Source organism: Heliconius melpomene, chromosome 4, assembly GCF_056956725.1.
Source record: "Heliconius melpomene rosina isolate 202511_hmr_F chromosome 4, ASM5695672v1, whole genome shotgun sequence".
Lineage (NCBI taxonomy): Eukaryota > Metazoa > Arthropoda > Insecta > Lepidoptera > Nymphalidae > Heliconius > Heliconius melpomene.
Genome location: NC_140392.1, coordinates 6801190 through 6806349, shown reverse-complemented (window position 1 = coordinate 6806349; position 5160 = coordinate 6801190).

Here is a 5160-nt window from a genome sequence, read left to right as displayed (position 1 = left end):
ACCCTAATAATAAAATTTACCGACAAATTTCTTATACATACATACATATACATTAAAGTTAATTTACGTGGTTTTTGTTATATTTTCAGTTAAACTAATAATGGAAAAGGTGAATTTTAATTTTAAATTAGTAAAAAAACTTACAACATTTTGACGAAGTTTTACTACAGTTTTTAAAAGGGCAGTCATTGTCAAAATACTCTAAGATATTTACTATTTTTAATCCACGACGCAATAGGAGGAGTGTATAAGTTTGACCTGTCTTTCTGTCTGTCTCACCATACTTCCTGAATGAATGAACCGATTTAAATGCGGTTTATTTAATTTAAAGCCCTCTTAATTTTGGTGGTCGCTGTGGTAGGAAAATTAGGTTAGTAGTTAAGAGATGTCACCTATTTTCCAAAACGATGTAGTGTTTTTTTAGGTATGGGGTTTTTTGTACGTAATCAGTTTAGTCAATTGTTAACCTATGTGCGTCATTTATTTAGGTATATACAAAAAATAGATTTAAATACTGAAAGTAGTTTAAAACTTAATATGAATAACGTTATATTTATGAACAAAATATCATCTCTTAACTATTATTAAATGCAGGAACAATGGTAGTATGACATAAATTATAAACGGTTCCGGCCAAAAAAAAAAAGAGACAAATCACTCTTTTTTCTAGCATACAAATAAACTATTTTCATATTATTCCATATTTATTACACAAATGCTTCGATAGTAATACGAAGATTTATATCTAAACCTACGCGTACCTTAACTAAGAATAGAAAGATATTAAGGTGAGAATTAAACACGCTATTAAAATTATAATTCTAAGAGCTTTGTTTGTGAACTACTTACATTACATCTATTTATAGTAGAAATAATTTTATTATTTTATAAACATTTCAAGGCTTCATAGCGTAGGACAAGTTAACATGCCATATAAAGAAGTACATTGTTTTCATGTTCAAAAATCTGGCCATTTTACTCTCTCTCTCCTTCTTTATTAACCGACTCCAAAGGAAGGGTTATGTTTTTCGTGTATGTTGTATGTAATATTTTCTATTACCTCATATCTGCAGAACAACTGAACGGATTTATATAATTAAAGTATCGTTAGATTCGTCTTAGCAGCCCAAATGTTTTACGATGAAAATATACCATGATTATCATTACCGAAACACTAATAAAAGTAATATCGCATGTTATTGGGAACCTTTATTAACCTAAGAGAACCTAAAACAATGATTTTTTAATTTTTTGTCTGTTTGTCCGTTTGTCTATGCGTTTGTTATCGCTAATCTCAGAATCGACTTCACCGATTTAGATGCGGTTTTCACTATTAGATTCTGGCAAGCTTCCGAAAACATATATCGTTTATTTTATTAGTTAAAAAAAAGTTAAAGTTTAAAGTTATGTCAATTTAAAGTATTTAATTCGACAAATTTGCTAATTGCCGTAACAGTTATTTTATACAACTGTTTTACTGAATTGACTGAATCTTTAGTTTTTAATATCTTTATTAATATTTCTATTTCAAGCGGGCGTAGCCGCCACGAGCCCACTAGTCATAAATAATATATAGAATAATAAAAATAAATCCTGTGACAAAATAATATGCTAATGCATGTTTTCAATTATATCTATATCAGGAGCTGTTCATCACTGTTCAGTAATCGGCTTAAATCTTTCCGAATGGACGCTCACAGCTGGTTGAACATTCTCCTTTACAACGAAGACCAGATAAAATCAATGTGAGGAAATATCTGATCTGTAATAATTGATCATCTAACGTATGTAATATATGTGAAAGGAAGTCAAAGTTTTTTTCTTCCACTACTATCCGTATATTTTGAGAAGACATAGAAAGCCTAGCTTTCTTTAGTTTCACGTTGTATCCCGCACACAGCAAGGAAGGCAGAGGGATAGTGTTAAAATACTTCGTTCCCCATTTTCCGAATTTAAAGGTAATGCGTGTTGAGTGACTGAACTCAACGCAGCGCTTTGCCTCGACACCAAAGAAGAAATGAAAATATTAAATATTTGATTTCCTCGAGTGGCGCTGGCACTGTCGTGTTTATAGTAGATAAATCGTAACTATTAAATTAGTAAATAAATAATTAGTAAATTCTATAGACATAGAGCGTGAAGCGCGGGAACCCAGCGCTACAATTTGTATGAGGTTTTTAAGTGATTCACAAGATATCCACATTCATAGTGTTCTGCATATCCTTTTAAGATAATATTATTTATTTTGAAAAAAGCAGATGATATAAAAAAAGGAAACTAAAAAGACTAAATTTAATTATTAGATGCCAATAGTACGCCAAAGCAATCTTTACTGGATTATTCCTTATGGCAATAACGGCGATATTCTACAAACAATCGTAGCATAGCAAATTGTACTCAAGTTGATGAACACTATCATACTAGCATCGCTATGCAATCCAAATATTAGAGTAGATGTACGATTTACATATATATATATGTACTACACAGATTTACATATATATGTATATACTACAGGTAGAAATTTCAACTGAGCAAACCTTAAAATAACCAAATTATGCATAGCATAACAGTTAGAGGCTAGTGTTATTGTAAACGGTAAAGGTTGTGGATTTGATTCCCACTCAACGAAATGAATTGTTCATTATTTTCATTTTCTTCGCTCTGGTGTTGAGGCAAATCGTAGTTTTGAGTTCCGCCAACTTGCAATGCCTACAGAATTCGATGGAGAGCGGAGTGTTTTAACACTAGGCTGCCTCTGCCTACGGTGTGAAGCTAAAAATATATTATGTCTCTATTAACCATAAGTTAAATGACTTAACTGATGTCTTAAATAACCTTTTTATATTTATATTTTATTTTTTATATATATATTTTTAATAATCCAATGTTTTGGTTACACGAAACTTTATAATTTTAATACTACAAATACGTGAAACTTCTCAAGCAAATTTATTTATGATAACATAGCTCACCAGTAAAACAGCACAACAAGTAAACATTGCGAAATGCTGCTATGAAACGTCAATTATAATTTAATTAAGATTAAAACAATCACCTTACTTTCAACACAAGTTACCACTTTTTACAACAGAATTTACAATTTTAACAACAGAAATAACTATTAAATTAGTACAACATTCACTGTTAACATATACATATTTAACACTAGCGCTGCCTCTCTCTAGCGACGTTGAAACGTATTGCACTTCATTATATTGATTAAATAAAACACTTGTGTCAGACGACGAGAAAGAGACAACTAATTTCTAATACAGCCATTTTTTTACAGTTATTAATTAAAACATAAACAATATACAAGTTTAATGCCAAACTGATATACTCACATAGACCTTTATTTATTCTAAAAGCGGTAAAACACGGGGCGTCTAGGTAGGTGGACTGGCTTTAGAAAAGTATAATTAGAGCTGAGGCCATCGCGACAGCTCGGAAGATGTCCCCATTTCATCGTGAAACAACCATTCAACCACCCATTTGTGTGAACCCCTGAGAATAACTCGTGGATTCTATTTCATATTATATAGAACTATTTCATACTAAACTAGAGGCCGCGTTATACTGGACGTGTGAACTAGTATGGACGATGTTTTACTTCGACAATGCGTAAACTAACTAAATTTTTATTTATAAATAAATTAGTACAGTAAATCTATATATATAAAATCGAAAGGTCACTCACTCATCACTAAATCTCAGAAACTACATGTGCTAGGAATCTCAAATTTTGCATAGGAGTTATTTATAGGACGTAGGTGCTCGCTAAGACGGGAATTTGCAATATTCGATTTCTAAGGGGTTGTTTTTGAGGTCGAAAGTTTGTATGAAACTTCGTTACTACAAATGCTAGGAGTCTCAAATTTTGCATGGACGTCAGAAATTAATAATAACGTAGTTCACGCTGGCGAAGCCGCGGGCGGGCCGCTAGTAAATAATAAAATTACTAAGAAATTTGAAAAAAACATAGCTTTAATTTCTAAATAGGGTCAAGTTCATTATAATTCATACACAATATAAAATATCTTTTGTATCTCACATTCAATAGTACGCTGAATTCTACTCATCAAACCGTTAACGATCTTAATGAGAGGTCTGCTACGTTAATAGACCTTGTGACTTTTATAATAGAAAATACGGATGGATGGCCTTTTGCTACGCTTTTCATAAGTTATTTCAGTACAAACAAATAAATAAAATAACAATATTGTTTAAATATTTGTTTTAAAATGTTACAAAGTTAAATTATGCTTATATTGAGAAGAGTGAGTCTAAATATGTTTGGTCTGATCTGGTCTAAAAAAACGACTTTGGGTTCCACCATCTACGTTCTGATATTTTATGTTCATGAGAATAAATTGAAAAATGCCATTAATTCTTTATAGATAGATAGAGTTTGTTAAATAGTTTGCAATATATACATCTATGGACGCAAAAGACCGTGCAAAGCGGAGTAGGCCGAGTAGGACCCTGGCAATAGACCCTGGCAATAGCCGGGATTAATGCTAGGAGGAAGATATATGATGATGATAAATGAGGATGTACATATACTATATTATCAGTTTTTTACACTGTATCACCCCACATAGCTACCTACCCTAAACAGAGGGAACCTGGGACTTACTATTAAGACATTTCCATTTCCTAGTTTCAGCCGAATTCTGAAGTGATAAGAGGAGAAACTCAACGACGCGTTTTGCCTCGTCACTACAGCGAAAAAAAAAAAGAAATTTTTAAATATTTCCTTTCCTCCATAGAGAATCGAACCCACAACCTATCACGTACACTCCACTTGTACCACGAGTAGCCTCAAAAATGTATAATCTCGTATTTTATTTATCAGTATTGTATTTTAAAACCAGTTGAAAATGGCACCTTGCGTAAGCCACGTACCAAAGTGTGCCTACGAGCCATTATTATGCCAACACAACGACAACTTTTGCAAATGCAAGTTTGAACGCAAAAAAGGTACAGCAATTCGTATTCTCTTCGCGAGATGAATACGTCGCTCGATGGAGGTATGATGACGGGTGCACTTAAATTTTCTTTAATTTACTGCTGTGCTTTATTGTTTTTAAAACTGTTCGTAACCTTTGTTTGTTGTAATATATTTTTTTTATCAGCTTCACGCTGTATCCCGTACAC